Here is a 20,321-nt window from a genome sequence, read left to right as displayed (position 1 = left end):
TTCAAAATCAAGGCTGAAATCTGTGACATCACTACGGTAATGAATTACTCACTAAATGCCTCTCATTTTCAGTGCTCATATAGTCTAGTATATATGTGCACTAAAGCCCTGATACAAGATTTATATTGATAACGACCCAGGGGATCGCCTTTATGTATTACTTGGTTTAGTCTGATTGACACTAATCAGGGAGAGACACACTGCTGAAATGGCATAGTGATATATTCCTGACCAGTCTATCCTAATGACATTTTAAGCGCAGTTGCTCTCTGGGTAGGTGTTTGAATACAGACAGACAGTGCCACAGCAATGTAATTCAGGTTCATTGGCGACAGGAATGCTTTTAGAGTAAGATACACTTTCTCAGTTATAATATCTTTCTGAGAGCTTATTGTTCTTGGGGAGCCCATCTTCCATGCACAGCCAAAATTTAAATAAGGAGTTGGATTTGATTGAGCGATAGGAAGAGACCTTTCGGAAATAACCCTGTTCTGCACGTTACCTTGTTGTTCACCTTAATATAACAACTGAATAGCTGTGGAGTAGAGGGCTACATGCTCTTTCAATATCTTGTTCCATACTACCAAGGGTTTGGTAGGCTCCATGGAAATGGTCTAATATGGAACATTGCTGTGTCTAATTTGAGCCGGTGGTTTACGGTGCTCTGCACCGCCACTTAATTGTCTTGTCAACACTGCACTTATGACAGTCTACCACACAGTGGCGATGCTCATCTAATTTAGAGATGAGCACAACAGGTGTTTATGAATACAAGACACACAAAAAATTACTAATACCTGCCTTCCCAGACATTCATTTAGCTTTGGGGACCTGGAATAATCTGAACTGTTGCAATTGCATGTGTTAGTTGTGGCAGCAATGACAGAGGCGATGGGTGGTGCATGCTGCAACGGTCTACTGGTCAGAGCGCTGGCACATTGCATGCAATGGGGTGGTAAAACGTTATCTTAAAGACAGAACATTATAGGGCTAGCTTTGTTCAATGTTCTTGTTTACTGGATACTATGTCCTGCATAAATCTATAGAGCAAATCTGTGTCTCTGTGATAACTGGGAGCAAATTGTTAGAGCAAAAAGCATTGATAATTTTTGTAGTTTAAAGTGGTCTGAAATTCCTGTACTGGTTTATGTTTTCCCCACTAGAAAGCAGCAGGAGTATTATTCCTTTGAATCCTCACACCACTACATTTTTTTAATCAGAAGGTGCACCCAAAGGCTGCTGACGGGTGGAACCGGCAAGTGATAATTAATGGCCTTGTACGTTTTTATTTGCCTCTCCCGGTGCAGAGTAGGCCTCTGGGCCTGCTGTCACTGCTAACAGGATGGATGAATCAGATTTGGAGGTAGACTTTTCCAGAAGTTTTCAGCTGACCTGTGTAGGGAAAATTTTCCTTTAACTGCAGCAAACCTACTTGAATGTTTCATGTATTTCTGCATCTTCTGGATCTCTCCAGCTACTTAAGATTTGAAGAGATTTACGATTAAAACTAGGACATTGAATTTTGAGGGAAGCCTTTTCAACCACCTTACCTGCTGTTGCTGTTTGCTGCCCACTGCCTCACGGACGCTCCACAGTGGACAAGGGGCGAGCGCCGTGGGCCGCCATTGTGTTGTCAACGTCTGGGGGACCGGGAAACTACGTTCCCCAACATTCCTTGCGGCTGCCGACGCCGCTCTACGCGCCAGGAGGTGCTTAAAACCTGGGCCAGGGCTCCCGCTGCGCGGGACACGCACAGGCGTGCCCGGGCCAAGGACGGGACCGTCTGAGCCCGTCGGAGACTAAAGGAGGCTGGGCTGGGCCACCCCTCGAACTTTGGTGTAGTTGTATGACTGTTAATTTATTGGTTCATAGTATTTCTGATACTGTACTTTTGACATCTGATACTTGTTATATTATTTGAGAACATCATTGTTTGGGTAAAGGTATAATTTGCTGTATCTAATGGCACAATGTGCAGGGAAAGGGAGGAAGGCAGCATTGGGCCCAATAGGCGGTAGTGTCACTGGGACATTGGACCAATTTATAATCAGGGCCACATCAGTTCTGGAGCGTGAACTACTCCTGACAGAACGACGCTTATCGTTAGAACCCTTGTATAATAAGAGATCGTCACTGGGTGCAATTATACGGAGCAGAACAACCGGGAGTAGGAGTAAATAATTGCGATATTTATGCGGGAAATAGCAATGACCATCAGCCGCAGGTATTGATCAATGTATCTCCTACAATAGAGGCCAGTATTATTATTGCAAGCGATGACTCTCTTTTGGATAATACATCCAAGGGAACTACCCCGAGTTCTCCCATAAGGTCCACAGTCAAGAACATTCGTCCGGATAAAAAACAATCAATAGGATTGGGAACAACTGGTAAGAGGAAACGAGGTGGGGGTCCTCAGAAGGGAAGATGCCCAAAATAATCAAAATGTCCAACAAAACGTTAAAAAAAAGCTGGGAACTTGGCAATGGTGACGCACCCATTACCAATTAGTACCCCCCCCCCGACATTAGGCTCCACAACAAAGGCTCTGCCCGTCCAGTTGTCTGAGCCTCTGATGCCTCCGCCCCAAATTTATGATGGCTTGATAGAGAAAGTTGAGCATGTAATGAAGTCCTTAATGTTACCACTGTTTGAGAGGATCAAATTCATAAGTGAAAGACTAGGGATGGTCGAACATGCAATTACAGCCAATACTGATGTTTTGAAAAAACTTGCTGATAGTACAAATAATCAAGGTACAGTAGGATATAATGTAACAAGGGATCCTAGAAGTACTACTACCCGATCACCAAGCCTGACAAGATCTAATATACCCTCCATGTTATCTAAAGGAACCAAGCAAGATGATAAAAACATGGGAACAGAGAGATCAATTCCAGAAGGGTAGGGACGAAATGAAGGGGGGCGACGTAATGGACCCTGGGGATGTAGTACGGGACAAAAAGGCCATATATACAGCTAAGGAAAACACAAGTATTGTAAAACAAAAGAGTATTCACCCACACATTGATTTACCGGCAGACTCTTATCCATATACTGTGGTGCTGTCTGGGGTACCGGAGATAAGTAACGATAAAATTGAAACCTACCCCGAGCTAAAAAATAAGGTTACCTTCTGGCTAAACAAGAATAGGCCCTCCCGGCTAACATACATGGTGAAATTCTGTATGTGAGAAGAGTAAGCTGGGTGGGATATAGATCAAAGGACTTGGTTGGCGACTGCATCATTGTTAATTTTAGAGACAGACGGTGGTTAATCATTTTAGATTTTGGTATTATCGAAAAGGAGATGGTGGTATACAAACCCTTGATTTAAGCTACTTTTACATTTCTTCTTCTTCTGCCCCACCAAATGTTCGTCAGGCACGGGGTGGAGGTTTTATGGCTGTACATAGAAATGACTTCAACATTCCAACATTTAAAAGATAAGATATGCTCAGTGGGTTAGAGGGGGTAGATTGACTTGGATATGGTCACCCCACCGCTAAATCAGTGCCTAACTTTGTAAATGAAAAACCTCTCACTGTGAATGCCCCTGAAGCAGTAACTGCCCTCGGGCAGATCTCAGGGTGAGATCTGGCCCAAATAACTTCTAAGAGCCTGGCGTATTGAAGGGAAGTGGCGTAGTCGTGAACAAATTGCCAGGAAATAAAAATGATATTCCTGGCCCTATGGGTAGTCTGGATATTTTAGTTAACACGGGCAGGTGGTCGATAATGTTTTGGAATGTTGCAGGACTAAAAACAAAACTGTCCAACCAAACGTGGGTTAACCTTGTGAATAAGTACGACATTGTGAGTTTGCAAGAAACTTGGATTACAGAGGCTCTCCATTTGTGTGGTTTTAAAACTTTGTTTTCATCAGCAATACGTTAGGTACACGGCAGGGCCAAAGTGGGGTTGTGTATTTATGTATCGAACTTGTTCAAGTGTAAGAAAATCGAGATTGCTTTTAACAAGAGGTATTACCACATGGTTAAGATACATATTTATAATGTGTTTTGCTTGATTATTGTTAATTTTTATAATAATGTTCCTGCAGGGGATATGGAATCAACGATGAAAGCGCTGGGTATTGACATCGAATGTTTGTTGGGGGGAAGATCCAAAGAAGCTTGCGTTATTTGGGAAGGGGATTTGAATTGCTCTCTATGTAAAATAGGAGAAAAGGGGACATGTGGTATAATGCTGAATAATGATACCAGCGTAAGCCATTTTGAACATACTACATGTGGGGACCTCCTGAACGAAATTATGTTTTCCTGTGATATGGGTTTCGCAAATAGAATTTGTAAAGTAGAGGTCCCTTTTTGCCCCACATTTAATGGCAGAGGAGTCTTATTGATATGTATGTATCTAGGTATGGAGGACATGTTCAAACCTTTAATACTCTAGATTCTCCATTGAGTGACCACTTTCTACTAAGCATGGAAGTTTTAAATTTATACAATGATAAAGTCAAAACGCCAAGGCAACATATAGACAATATTGCCTTGGATACAAAATGGCTTCTCCCTAAAGTGGACCAAAGTGGTTCCTGAGGATTTTCTTTATAATTTAATCAAGAAATGTAAATCTAATATTGATCTTTGCCTGGATGAAAACTCGGATGATTTTGCAAGTATTAGGAATATGCTACTTACCAGTATGCATCTGTTCTTGGCATGTAGGGCTGCTGACATTTATATCTATGCATAGATCGCCGCCTAGTGTTGGGTCCGGATGATTGCACACTGTTGTCCTGGAAGAGTCTTCGAAGTATCACGAGATAGGTGGCTCCTCCCCTGGACTACAGTGCGCATGGGCATCCACTCCATGCTCAGATTGTTTTTCGCCATTATGGCAGAGAGGGAGTATGATACAGTAAGTGATGACCATGCTTGAGAATAATTATGAATGTTACAGCTGCGCCAGGTACCGGGGAGGAGGGTGGGCGATATAAATGTCAGCAGCCCCACATGCCAAGAACAGATGCATACTCGTAAGTAGCATATTCCGTTCGAGGCATGTGGGCTGCTGAATTTATATCTATGCATAGAATAAATAGCAGTACCCTCCTTAGCGGCGGTTGCCTGTGCCAGCTGCAGCAGTCTGAAAAAGAGTTCTGAGAACAGCCTGACCCACAGCAGCTTGCTGTTTGGAGTGTACATCCACACAGTAGTGTTTGGTGAATGTGTGTATGGTGGTCCATGTGGCTGCTCTGCATATATCCTCTAGAGGAATGTTACCTAGTTGCGCTCGTGGGGGAACTGTTAATGTGCGTTTAGCCTTTTGATAACAGATTTGGATGCACTTAACAATCCATCTGGCTATACCGGATTTTGAAATTGGGTTGCCTTTGTGCTGTGGAGAGAAGGCAACAAACAGTTGCTTAGTTTTCCTGACATCTTTAGTTCTGTCTACGTAATAAAGGAGAGCCCTTTTAACATCTAGTGTGTGAAGTGCTCTGTCTGCCACTGAATCAGGATTTGGGAAGAATACTGGCAGTTCAAAAGTTTGGTTAATGTGGAATTGTAACACTACCTTAGGCATAAATTTAGGGTTGGTACGCAGCACCACCCTATTAGCATGCATCTGAATGAAAGGCTCCTGAATAGTGAGGGCTTGCAGCTCACTAACCCGTCTTAGCGATGTGATCGCTACCAGGAAAGCCACTTTCCATGTTAGAAATTGTATCTCACAAGAGTGAAGAGGTTCAAATGGTGGACCCATGAGTCTGGTGAGAACTATGTTTAGATTCCAGACAGGCGAAGGCGGGTGTCTTGGAGGAATTACCCTTTTGAGCCCCTCCAAAAAAGCTTTAATGGCAGGCACTTTGAAAAGGGAAAGGTGCTGTCTGTTTTGAAGATAAGCAGCCATTGCTGCTAAATGTATCCTGATGGAACTGTATGCTAGATTGCATCTGTATAGGTGCAAAAAGTAACATATGACGTTTTGCGTTGATGCATCTAGCGGATTTATGTTATTATTGGAACAATAGATGACAAAACGCTTAATTTGTGCCGCATAGCACGCCCTGGTTGTAGGCCGCCTAGCCTCCTTGATGATGGCCATACAGTCAGGGGGCAGGTCCAGGTAGCCAAACTCTATGACTTCAGGAGCCATATTGCAAGGCTCAACTGTTGCGGATCTGGGTGCTGAATGTCTCCACGGTTCTGAGTGAGGAGACTGGGTGTGAGCCGTAGTCGCTGGTGGGGCACCACTGAAAGTTCTAGGAACGTGTTGTACCATGCTTGCCTTGCCCACGTTGGAGCAACCAGGATGAGGGTCATGGAGTGTTGCCTCAGTTTTGCGCGCTACCAGCGGTATGAACGGTGCTGGAGGAAAAGCGTACGCAAATCTGTTCGACCAGTTCATCCATATCGCATTTCCCTGAGACTGCAGGTGTGGGAACCTGGTGGCGAAGGTGTGGCATTTTGCGTTTTCTTCAGTGGCGAATAGGTCTATTTCTGGATGACCCCACTGCTGGAAATACGGTTGTAGCACTGAGGGATGGATCTCCCACTCGTGCATTTGATGGCTGTGTCTGCTGAGCAGGTCCGCCATCTGGTTGTCCTTGCCCGGGAGGTGTTCCGCCATGAGGAACATGTTCCTTTGAATGGCCCATTTCCACATGCACTGTGCTAGGTGTGACAATTGTGGAGAGTGTGTCCCTCCCTGTTTCTGGATGTAATACATTGCAGTCATGTTGTCCGTCCGGATCAGCACAACTTTGTTGCACAAATGCAACTTGAACGCCTTCATTGCCATCAGTTCTAGTAGGTTGATGTGCATCTTTCGCTGCTGTGTCGTCCATAGGCTCTGCGCGGTGTAATGTAGGACATGCGCTCCCCAGCACTGGAGAGATGCGTCCGCCGTCAGCACTATTTGTGGTACAGGCTCCTCTGAACGGTCGTCCCCTGCAAAGGTTTTGTGTGTTCCACCAATGCAGAGAGTTGTATGCACGACCGGTCACCAACACTAGGTCTTTCAGCTGTCCATGAGCCTGGTTCCACTGGTGCGCCAAGCACTCCTGAAGCGGATGCATGTGCAGCCTCGCGTGTGGGACTATAAAGATACAGGAGGCCATCATGCCTATTAGTTGCATGAACACTTGCGCTGGGAGTGAGTGTTGGGGCTTGAATTTTTGAATGAGCACCTGCATGCTGTTGACTCTTGCTGAGTTCGGCTGCGCTGTTGCTGTCAGAGTGTTTATTTCCGCGCCTAAGTGCTGTTGGACAGGTGCGGGTTGTAGATGGGATTTTTGGTAATTGAGGGAAAATCCTAGACTGTGTAGGAGGTGAATTGTGCGGGACATGTGGCTGGCACATTGCTGGGCCGACTTTGCTTGGACAAGCCAGTCGTCCAGATATGGATATACATGGATGTGTTGTCTCCGAAGGTGTGCAGCCACGGTCGCTAAGCACTTGGTAAACACTCTGGGGGCAGTAGTGACCCCGAAAGGCAGGACTTTGAACTGGTAATGCTAGTTGTTGATGGTGAACCTGAGATATTTCCTGTGACTGGGGTGAACGGGAATGTGGAAATATGCATCCTTCAGATCTAGTGTTGCTAGGAAATCTCCCTGACTGAGCAATGGTAGAACTTGCTGCAAAGTGAGCATGTGAAAGTGTTCTGACAGGATGAATTTGTTTAGGGGTCGGAGGTCCAGCATAGGCCTGAGAGACCCGTCCTTCTTTGCAATTAAGAAATACAGTGAGTACACCCCTGTACCTTGTTGTTCTAAAGGCACAAGTTCTATGGCCCCTTTTTGCAGCATGGATATGACTTCTTGCTGCAATAGGTGCATGTGCTCTGCGGACATAGGACGGTGCTTTGGCGGTATGTTGGGTGGAGCGGATGTTAGTTCCACACAATAACCGTGTTGTAGAAGTTGTCTCACCCACCTGTCCGTGGTAATGCCTTCCCAGACCGGCAGGAACTGCTGTAGTCTTCCCCCGACCGGTGTTATATGGTCTGGGGGCAGTGACAAAACGTCACTGTTTATTAGTGGCGGAGGACCTGGCATTGTAATTTCCTCATCCTCTGCCCTTGGTACTGTTCCCACGGTATCCACCTCTGTTGTTTTTGTTATAGGTGGTTTGTGTGCCTCCTTTGCTGTATTGGGTTTGTTGCGACGCTTGTCCTCTAGACGCTCCCCTGTTACCGGAGCGGCGAAAGGAACCGCCCCTGAACTGCTGTGACTGCAGAGCTCCCATGGATTTTGCAGTGTCTGTGTCTTTTTTAATTTTCTCTAGGGTGGTGTCTACCTCAGGACCAAAGAGAAAGTCAGGGTTAACTGGCTGATTAAGCAGAGTTATTTGGATCTCTGACTTGAACCCAGAGATGCAGAGCCAGGCATGCCTCCTAAGCATTACACTAGTGTTAATGGCCCTAGCTGCAGTGTCAGCTGCATCCAACGCACATTTAACAGATGCGTTTGAGATTAACTTCCCCTCCTGTATGAGCATTTCCGCCCCCTCCTTATAAGCATCAGGCAGGTGTTGCAGTAGCTGCTCTAGCGTGTCGTGGTGAGCCCTATCATATCTTGCTAATAGGGCCTGTGTGTTGGAGATTCTCCAGATATTAGCCGCTTGAGCTGCCACACGTTTGCCAGAAGCTTCCAAGATTTTGGACTCTTTGTCCGGAGGAGGAGCATCACCACTTGTTTGAGAGTTTGCTCTCTTTCGAGCATTAGCCACCACCAAGGAGTCCAAAGGGAGCTGTCCTTTGATATACGTAGGGTCCACAGGTGCAGGTCGGTACTTCCTCTCAATCCTGGGGTTTATTACCCTTGCCTTTGTCGGCTCTTTAAAAATGTCACTAGCATGTTTGAGCACACCTCTGAGCATAGGCAAAGTTTTTACTGATCTTTTTGAGGTAGAGAAGGTATCAAACAGAAAGTCTTCCTCCACGGGGTCAGTGTGCATGTCCACATCATGGTTAAGGGCTGCCCTTTCAATCAAAGCGTTAAACGCAGCAGTATCCTCAGTAGGCGATGTCTTGACCGCATAGGACTGAGCGTCAGGGATGGTGTGTGGCTCATCAGGGTCAACAGGGTCAGTCCATGGTTGGGACTCCTCCTGGCTTGTGTCAATGGGATAATTAAACTGGTCCTCATTGTACCCTTCCTCCACCTCCTCAGTGGCAGGTGTGGGGGAATAGGCATATTCCTGTCCATAGGATGGTACGGGTTCAAAAAGAGTAGGGGATGTGGCAGAGTCTCTCTTTCTTTTGAGTGGTATCTTGTAGGATGCCGTAGGAGTTTCAGGAATGATTTTCCTTTTATAACTAGTGAGTCGGCCTGTTTCGGAGTCGATGAACAGTTTCGACTGGTTATCGTAGGACGGTGGCTGGAACAGAACCTCCTCCTGCATGGGCTGAGCAGTTGCGGCTACCGATGATGACTTGGATACGCCGGTGCCCTTAGGGAGCTGGACCATCTTAGGTCGTGCCGTTGGGGGCAGTCCGTATTGAATTGGCACCGTGAGCGTCGGTGACGGACTGACCTGCTTGGAGGTAGGCGTCGTCTTTGATCCGACCGACTTCGACTGTTCAGTCTGTTGCTTTTGGCCTTGCGTCGACTCGAGCTGTTGTTGCACAGCAGGTACGCCCTTGTGCTTCGACTTGCTCTGTTCTTGCGAGGCGAGTTTTGTCTTCGACTCGAAGGCCTTCACCAGTAGTGTCTTTCGAGGCTTCGGATCGAGGCTTTTGTGGGTTTCGCGTCCCTTGGAAGAGTCGCCATCTTTGGACCCCGATGTCGACGTGAGCGTGACGTGCTTAACAGTAGACACGGGCTTCGGCGCCCCGATCTTCGGGTCGACACCCCCTTGCGACCCCGAGGGGTCGAGCACACATTTCGACTTGGTATGTTCTGAGGTCGTCGAGCCGATGACTGTCTTCACCAGTTTCGGTTTCGATTTAGTGTCTTTCGCTTTCGATTTTACCACCGATTGTGGCCGATCGCCCGATGGCTCTTTGGAAATGTTCTCAGCCTGGCCCGGAAGCGGGGCTGTAGAACGTAGTTGAAGATCTTGGCTAAGGCCTTCCGGCGATGCCTCGACCTGAGCCGTGGAAGTGTGTGTACCAGGCCCCGCTACTGCAGTTGGGCCCTGCTCTTCGGCTGAGTCGTCATCGACGGCTCCGATGGGTTGTGCGTCGTCTCCTACCTCGACGATGTCTTCATCAAGGACGTAGAATTCTTCTTCGTCCTCATCGTAGTTGGATTCTCGCCCTGACGCAGGATCCGACTGTCGATCAGGATCCTCCTCTTCTACACGTTCTTCGTCGTCGGCTCCGAAGAGGTTTTCTGGATCGGGTGCCGACTCCCGCGTCGACTGTCGTGCAGCGCGTCGAAGGCGAAGAGTGTTCTTTGATCGAAATCGAGAACAGGCCATACAGCTGGCCTCGTCGAGGTCCGGTGAGAGAAATTTATTGCACACTGGGTGCACATCGATGTGCGGGTATTTGGAATTGCAAACGGGGCATAGTTTGAACGGGCTCCGTTCCATCGTCGATGGGGCCTTTGGTGTCAAAAGGCAAACGGCCGTCGACGTCCGTCTCGAAGAACAGGAACAAATATCAGGCACCGAACGAAAGACAATACCGACGCCCCGAAGGCCTTTTGGCCTTGAGAAAGTTTCTAAATATATATTCCGAACGTGAGTTAAGAAAGTACATCCGAACCCAATGGCGGAAAAAAACAATCTGAGCATGGAGTGGATGCCCATACGCACTGTAGTCCAGGGGAGGAGCCACCTATCTCGTGATACTTCGAAGACTCTTCCAGGACAACAATGTGCAATCATCCGGACCCAACACTAGGCGGCGATCTATGCATAGATATAAATTCAGCAGCCCACATGCCTCGAACATAATTTTATGGTTATTGCCTCAAACATTAAAAATAGCCTTTGGGTGGATATGAAAATTTTTAATGAGAAATCAGTGGGCTGGTTTGATACCGCTTGCACCAAGGCCTATTCCAATCTCAAGCATGCCTTAAACGCCCCCGTTAAAGATCTGATTTTAATCAGGGAGTTGTGAAAGGTCTATAAGAAGACCTTGAAAAAGAGAAAGGATATCCTTAAAAAGGAAGCCTGGGATTCTTTGTGCGAGGCATTTTCGAACAGAGACACTGCAGCTTTTTGGCTAGCAGTTAATGTCCCTTTTCTAACTGATAAAAACAAGGCAAGAGTTGAAATGGCCATTATTGAGAATGAATGGGTAAAGCATTACGCAGACTTATACAGTGCCCCGAAACCTTTGGAGCCAATATTACCTCAGAACCATGTGGTTGATGAGACCACACATACCAATATTAAATTGGATCTGGTTATTACCCTGAACGAAGTAATTTTAAGTATTAAAGCTAGTTCGGGAGGAAAGGCGCCGGGCCCCGACGGGGTCCCGGTTGACCTGTATAAAAGTAATATAGACATATGGGGCCCACTTCTTACACAGTTGTTTAATGCATCCTGCTCTAATGGTTTGCTACCATCTTTGTATGAGTCTATTATTGTTCCCATTTTTAAAAAGGGAGATAGGGTAAGTTGTTTATGCTATCGTCCTATATCACTATTGGACTCATCCATCAAGATTTTCGGCCGTGTGATTTTAAATAGACTAAAAACTTGGGCTGAGGAAAACTCAATAATTAGCGATCTTCAATATGGATTCAGGAACGGCCTTGGCACTATTGACCAGGGTCTTAATTTGCACATTATTTTAGAAAAATACACCAAAGCTAAGGGAAGTCGCATATTTTTAACATTTGTTGACTTGACGTCAGCCTTTGACTGCATCACCCATAGTAAACTTTGGCTGATTTTGGAGAAACTTGGGGTGGAGAACAATATCATTAATTTTCTTAGGGAGCTCTACTTGAGGGCTTCAGCCAGAGTTAGGTATGTACCAAGACTTTCGCCATTGCAAGAGGAGTGCGGCAGGGCTGCATCCTTGTCCATTTTCTATTTACAATCTATATAAATGATTTGGAAAAAACACTGTTACTGGAGTGCAGGGACATGCCGATGATAGCTAATAGATCTGTCCCTGCACTCCTATAAGCTGATGACGCGGTCTTGATGGCCAGGACGCCCTTGGCCATGCAAAGAATGGTCACCTCTTTTTCACAATTTATGACCAACCTAGACTTGAGAATTAATTGTACTAAGACATCCTGCATGAACTGTGGACCCGGGGCAGATAAGAAGAAAAAAATAATGTATATTAATTCAAAACCATTGGATTTTACCCCAACTTTCCCATATTTAGGTGTATTGTTTGATCAATCTGGCCTATGGACTAGTGCAATAAAGACAAGGAGGCTGTTATTCTGTAAATCTATAATGGCCTTGAAATTTTTTAATAAAAAGATGGGCAAAAAAACAATTCGTGAACTTTTAACTATTTATAGAGCAATTTGTGTAGCAATCGCTATATATGGGGCAGGAATATGGGGTTACGCAAATGTTAAACCGTTGCAGTTGGTGGAAAACATCTTTATGAGATACCTATTAGCAGTCCCTGATAGTGTTTCAACGTACGTTTGTCACGCTAAACTAGGTCAACCATACATTGAAGATATTATTAAGGTGGCACCGGTTCTTCTGTGGCATAGGGTCTGGACCACTGAGGAGTGCGTTCTCAATCGCTCTGTTGTGAGGGACGTGATGAGCCTGGATAATGGCGGCAAGATGGGATGGTGAAGCTAGGTAAAGATGTTTCTTATAAATATAGGCCACCATGATTATTATGAGAATCCTGTATTGCTGTGTCATGTATCTAGAAAAGACCTTAGGAATATATGCATGGAGTATTTGGGTGAGCGCAGAATCAATGCAGAAATGACCAAAAAGACTATGGTTGCGCACCAACTAATAATGACCTCGAATAACATGCAACCTTATGTTAAGCTACACATGAGCGACTTTGAACGGTTCTTATTAATACGTTTTAGGGTAAACCTTGTATTCAGATTTTTAAGTTTTCCAAATAAGAATAATTGGTCGAAGCAACTTAGTAAACGCCCATGTGATGATTTATCTGAACAATCAGACATCCATATCTTGTTTTTCTGTAAATTTTATACAGTTCCTAGGAAAAGATGGATTGTTCCCATTTTGAAGATCATGGAAGTAAATAAGTGTCGTCCTGCTTTTTTAACTATTCAAAGATTAGATAATATATTAACTGTTGCATCTGTCACTGTGTTTCTTAAAAATGTTTTTAGATTTCGGAAATCTATTTATTAATGAAATGTAACAGGATTATTTTTGTCATGTAATTTTAAATGTGATATTAATTGTACTTTTATGGTTGTATGTTGCATTATAACTGAATAAAGTAAATAATGAATGAATGAATGCAGGAGTCTCAAACAGAAGGAATGACTCAAAGACATAATGTGGGCCCAATAATGAGCAGACATCAGCACTGGCTACTTTGTGCATCTGGTCATTTGGCCAACATGATCCTCTTTTAGAATCTGTATTAAACGTTCAGTCTCTTGGGAGCAGAACTAAAAATTGCTCCAGTAAATCCGTAACAGCATAGTCAGAGTAGTCCAGGAAAGCTAAAGAATGTGCCTCTTCAAGCGAAGGTGACATGCCTACTCTCATTGCACAGAGTCACGGAGGACTAAGAAGAACAATGGAATAGTCGGAGCAGAAACTAAATACATTTTCAGATAGATTCTCATCCGGTTATAAGGTACCCTGACTAGGGAACTGTAATTACTCTCATGTTGTTTGGGTTAGACTCAGACACACCTCTGAACTTATTAGGGTGGGTTCAAAGAACTCTGCGATTAGCTGTACTGGTCTAGTTAAAAATTAACTGCATTGTCTCCACATTAAACAGGTCGGTGGTGGCACTTTCACTGTTGAATGCCTCCACATCATATGTCTCCGTAGTGACCAGAAGACAAATAAAGATTGTGGTAGCACTCAGACAAAGCAACAAAGAACTTGTCATGGATGGTTTCCCTGAAGTATCCCAGAGGTGTAATAGCAGACTCCACAACTTCAAAGTTGATGGTTTCATCTCTCATTGCCCTTTTGATAGGATGGGATTTTAGGAGGAAAATCCCTTCTTTTTAAGAGAAGGCCCAAATGAGGTCTCCACTGAGCTCCTTCTGTCTTGAAGCCAACTTAAAGAACAAGCATTTACAATGCAACGGTTTCGCCTTTGGAAAATTTAGAGCTATAGGCATTGTAAATGACAAAATTTGTATTTATGTGTTGGTTTTGAAAACAGATAAATAAATGGATTGTCATTTACATTGCCAATAGCTTAATCTCTCGCAAATGTGAGACCTATTGTACCCTACGGACGAGCTCAGCAGACAGCAATTACTACCACACACACACACCCAGAGCCAGCCACACACACCCAGAGCCACACACACACACAACCCCAGAGCCAGCCACACACACCCAGAGCCAGCCACACACACCCAGAGCCAGCCACACACACACATCCAGAGCCAGCCAGACACACACACACCCAGAGCCAGACACACACACACAGAGCCAGACACACACACACACACACACACCCAGAGCCAGCCACACACACCCAGAGCCAGCCACACACACACACATCCAGAGCCAGCCAGACACACACACACCCAGAGCCAGACACACACACACAGAGCCAGACACACACACACACACACACACACACCCCCAGAGCCACACACACACACACACAGAGCAACACACACCCAGAGCCACACAAACACCCAGAGCCACACACACAGACACCCAGAGCCACACACACACACACCCAGAGCCACACACACACACCCAGAAGAGCCACACACACACACACACACACCCAGAAGAGCCACACACACACACACACCCAGAGCCACACACACACACACACCCAGAGCCACACACACACACACACACACCCAGAGCCACACACACACACACACCCAGAGCCACACACACACACACACCCAGAGCCACACACACACACCCACCCAGAGCCACACACAGCGAGGGGACAGGGAAGCAAGCACAGCGAGGGGACAGGGAAGCAAGCACAGCGAGGGGGCAGGGAAGCAAGCACAGGGAGGGGGCAGGGAAGCAAGCACAGCGAGGGGGCAGGGAAGCAAGCACAGGGAGGGGGCAGGGAAGCAAGCACAGCAGGGGGCATGGAAGAAAGCACAGTGAGGGGGCAGGGAAGCAAGCACAGCTAGGGGGCAGGGAAGCAAGCACAGCTAGGGGGCAGGGAAGCAAGCACAGCGAGGGGGCAGGGAAGCAAGCACAGCGAGGGGGCAGGGAAGCAAGCACAGCGAGGGGGCAGGGAAGCAAGCACAGCGAGGGGGCAGGGAAGCAAGCACAGCGAGGGGGCAGGGAAGCAAGCACAGCGAGGGGGCAGGGAAGCAAGCACAGCGAGGGGGCAGGGAAGCAAGCACAGCGAGGGGGCAGGGAAGCAAGCACAGCGAGGGGGCAGGGAAGCAAGCACAGCGAGGGGGCAGGGAAGCAAGCACAGCCAGGTGGCAGGGAAGCAAGCACAGCCAGGTTGCAGGGGAGCAAGCACAGCCAGGGGGCAGGGAAGTAAGCACGGGCAGGGAAGCAAGCACAGCCAGTGGGCAGGGAAGCAAGCACAGCCAGGGGGCAGGGAAGCAAGCACAGCCAGGGGGCAGGGAAGCAAGCACAGCCAGGGGGCAGGGAAGCAAGCACAGCCAGGGGGCAGGGAAGCAAGCACAGCCATGTTTCCAGTGCTTGGCTATTCTGAACAATTGGTATCCGGCCTGCCACTCAAACGAAGACAACTCCCAGAGTACCTTAAATAGCTAAATGAAACAGCGAGGGGGCAGGGAAGCAAGCACAGCGAGGGGGCAGGGAAGCAAGCACAGCGAGGGGGCAGGGAAGCAAGCACAGCGAGGGGGCAGGGAAGCAAGCACAGCCAGGTGGCAGGGAAGCAAGCACAGCCAGGTTGCAGGGGAGCAAGCACAGCCAGGGGGCAGGGAAGTAAGCACGGGCAGGGAAGCAAGCACAGCCAGTGGGCAGGGAAGCAAGCACAGCCAGGGGCAGGGAAGCAAGCACAGCCAGGGGGCAGGGAAGCAAGCACAGCCAGGGGGCAGGGAAGCAAGCACAGCCAGGGGGCAGGGAAGCAAGCACAGCCAGGGGGCAGGGAAGCAAGCACAGCCATGTTTCCAGTGCTTGGCTATTCTGAACAATTGGTATCCGGCCTGCCACTCAAACGAAGACAACTCCCAGAGTACCTTAAATAGCTAAATGAAACCTCAGAAGTAGAAACATTATGTCCTGACTACACGAGAGAGGCTGCAATTGTAACTGCAAGGGACAAATACCACTGAACTGGGAAGAAGACGGCGTACAACTATAGTGGAGGAATAACAACCTCGTACACTACTGCATACCACTGTGCTTTGGATGTCCCACACCTGCCATCCATGTTGCTTCATCCCACCTCCTTTCCTTCGGTCACTCGTTGCTTCTCCTCCTCATACCCAGACTGTGCTCCTTCCTTCCCCCAGCTGCACCTTCCTACTGTCACCAACTGCTTCTCCTCAAAACCCCTTGTACTGCTCCCCCCCACCCAATTAGTGCCATCAGTGTTACTCCCCTAGAACAGAATGGCTAAAAAGCAGTAGTAAAGCCACTAGGTCTCAAGAGTGAAATATATTGGCTTTGCTAATGCTCGTGTTTGAGGTCTTGCCTGACAGCAGAGCTGTCTCCAAGACCTACTGTTACCAATAACATATTTATAAGCAGAATGGGCTTTACATTCACCCGAAAGTGCACTGAATCATCACACATTAAATTCTCTATCCGACACATGCACTATTTACAGAAAGCAATCTTTTCTGGTATCAATTGACAACGCATCTGTCAGCAAGATGTACTGTTACAAATTCTTTAAAGTGGGATTTGGCGTCATCCAGTGGAGTAATACTCTCTGACCTCAAGCTAGTGCCTATTTGCTTTCTACCTTCCAGGAAATGCATGAGGGACAAGGGCATTTGAATTGTACACTCAATCATCGCGCTGCTTATTTCCTATATGTATTCCATACAGAGAACAATCCTTTTTCCCAGCACTGGCAAGGCCAACACGACAAGATTTAATGTAATTAACAGCATTTGTGCATGCAGCACATGGAAATACATTTGTGAATGTGTGTGTTTACATAGATTGGCAAATTAAGTTGAGACTTACTGGTGTTACCAATGCCTGTTTCGATCTGAGATTCCACAATTTCCCACAAACTGGGAACATGACACAGGTGAGGACATTTAACCTCGTCTCCAACACACCCTCGTATTTAAAGCTATGAACATTGGAACATGCAGCTCGTACTGCAAACCAACTTTTCTTTACATTTTCAGCTCATTCTAAATATGAGATTAACATTTCAGTATTTTGATAAAGAATCAATTTGCTCCAAATTTAACATGTATACCTTGTGTCTGCATTACAGCTCGTTCCAACATCCGCCAAAACTTACATCAACAATCATATACAGATACGGTTCCTAAAATAAGTTAAATATTAATTATAGCGTATATGTCAGCAGAATGGGGACTTTATGGTCTACTCTAGATGCTGGGCATTCAAGGTATATAAATGCAGAGTTTTCGATGCACCTGTAAAAAGCAATGCACACCTAATTCTGCCAAATCTACATAGTTTAAGACATCTCTATGTATGAAGAGGATCTGCGAGGTCGGTGTAAACTGAGTGATAGATCTGATCTCTTAAGGTAGGAGCTAGTGAGATCTGTCACCTGATACATGGCTATGCTGCTCAAGATCTGTAAGTGGAAGTCACTTCAGGAAATAAACAAGGGTCCCGTGTGCAGTTTGCTGCACGCTTCTCATGTGTCACCCTCAGGCAGTACGAGACGACAGGAGGAAAGCCGTACCAGGAAGAGAGCTGGGAGAGAGCCCGTAAGGGGCTAGGTGGGAACCAGAAAAGGGCAACGTTTGTTCGAAGGGCCTGGACTGCAACATACTAACAGCAGCAGAATACAACCCCCTCCGACAGGAGAATGATGCAACAGGGCCAGTCGACACACAGAAACTGCAAAACAGAACCCAAGTGACACAACAGGACCAGCACTGTGCCATAGCAAAACGTGCTGTGCCAGAAAATCATAAGAGTGTCAAGCCAAAACCACCCCAGTACCCGAAAAGGACCAAAAGTACCCAAAGAATAATTCAGATTTCTCAGAAATTCAATACGACAGTGCCTATAATAACTTGTACCATAACAGTGTCAGACAGAACCCTGCCGTGTCTGAGTATATCTGTAATAGTGCCAGAAACAACTACACCACCAAAACAAAACCAGAGACAATGCATAAGCAACAACGATCTCATCAGTGGCAAAAGTGAACCGTCATCGGACCACAAATAACCACAAAAGCGCCAACGTTCACGAAATCCAACAGTGCCAGAACACGAGCTATGGGGTGAACTGAAAAGTGTAAAGTCGAACAAGGCACGAGAAGAACAAGAAGCACGGGCACACGGACAGCGGGAGGGGGGACGGGCACACGGACAGCGGGCGGGGACGGGCACACAGACAGCGGGAGGGGGGGCGGGAACGGGATAACCACAAAAGCGCCAACGTTCACGAAATCCAACAATGCCAGAACACGAGCTATGGGGTGAACTGAAAAGTGAAAACTCGAACAAGGCACGAGAAGAACAAGAAGCACAGCCACACGGACAGCCGGAGGGGGGACGGGCACACGGACAGCGGGAGGGGGCGTTAACGGGCACACGGACAGCGGGAGGGGGGGGGGGGGAACGGGCTCACGGACAGCGGGGGGGGGGGGGGACGGGATAAAAAAAGTAGTAAAATATGCCGCTTACCTGCTAGCAACTCAAGGAAAGTGAAATTGCGCAGCCCACCCCTGCAAAGCACACGTTGGAAATGAAACAAACATGCCAAGACAAAAAAAAAAAACAACCGCCCACCGCCGCATGACGTTCTAAAAGGGGCGGGATGAGTAAAAATCGCCGGAACGCCCACGAATCTGCTCGGGCAATGACTGACAGATCTCTCTTCCAATGGCTAGCCTCCATTTATGGAGCTAGCCAATGGAAGAGAGAGGCGGGACAAAGCCCCGTACTGTTCTAACATAAGATTTCGCCTGCGCGAACACTGCTGCGCAGTGCTACGCCAGGCGAAACCTAAAAAGGGAACCTTTTAAAACATGTCTAACTTCTTAATGGTGTTACAGTCTGGAAAACTAACCAATTAAACTATGTAGTTATCTTTCCAAGTCTTCTTACAATCACGTGGAAGGGAAAATCTCAAACAACTGGACCAGAAGTTATAATGGCAGATGGAGAGCGACTACCTACTGTAATAAAAGAGAAAAATAAATATCCTATATCCTTAAAAAGGTTGAGCTTGGTTTGTGATGTCCAATATCTTTTTCAAATATCAATAAAAAACAAAAAGCCTTAACAAGGTAAAATGATGTTTGTGGATTCTTGTTCCAAAGAACTACCCAACTGGCAATGAAAAAACTGTACTACCCAACCTCCCTGCACTGGAATCTTGGGATCCATTAGAGCAGCCATGTCAACATTCTTCTATTTATAGAGAATATCTCCATGCAGCATAACCTGCATTTTTCTTTTTTAAATGACAAATTAAAGTTGTTTTTTCAGTAAAATGTGTTCTGTAGTGTAATGTTTATAATTAGAATAGGCCCCTTAAAAAAGGACAAATAAGACCTCTTAAAAAATAATGTTTTCTTTATGAAATCATTTACCAGTATCTCAAATGTATCTCAGGATTCTACACATAGGCAGATAAATGATCATGCTTATGAACACCAAACATTCCGTTAATAGGGAGGTAGCTGTACAAATAACCATGAATGTGCAGTCAAAAAGCCAAAGATGCAACTGCATCTCAGAAAGACAATCTGGTTAAAACTCCTGTGAGTAACATGAGGCAGAACAGAGAAATATACGGAATTAATAGTGCTTCCTTTTAAGTAAGGATGCATTTAAAATAGTAAATGTAGAATATCCACCTTAGGAGGAAGCTCAACCCTTTGGCTGAAAGATAAACTAATTTGACATCTCCTCACACTTAAATACAACAAAATGAAGGCAATTCATCTATGAAGAAAGGGGAGCTTCTCAATAAAAGAGACCATAATCTCCCCTTAAAAGACGAACGTTTATTACTATACCTAATTCTTATATATCTACCCCATATTAGCCTTATGTAAGTCATCAAATACTATGACAAATACGCTGTGCATATTTAAATGTGAAGGACTGGGCACTCACCAAAGCTTTATTTGTTTCTT

The 20,321-nt window shown here is 46.2% G+C and overlaps 1 protein-coding gene across 4 annotated transcripts in view; it reads right to left on the bottom strand.

Annotated features, from left to right (window-relative positions):
- The window catches only part of ZNF106 (zinc finger protein 106), a 395,360-nt gene that overhangs the window by 202,928 nt on the left and 172,111 nt on the right, over positions 1-20,321 (bottom strand). The gene's annotated exons all lie outside the window — the stretch shown is intronic.

The sequence above is a fragment of the Lissotriton helveticus genome, chromosome 9 (genome assembly GCF_964261635.1).
Source record: "Lissotriton helveticus chromosome 9, aLisHel1.1, whole genome shotgun sequence".
NCBI classification, from domain to species: Eukaryota; Metazoa; Chordata; class Amphibia; order Caudata; family Salamandridae; genus Lissotriton; species Lissotriton helveticus.
The sequence above is the reverse complement of the archived record's forward strand: the minus strand, read 5'-3'. Positions and strand labels throughout refer to the sequence as shown.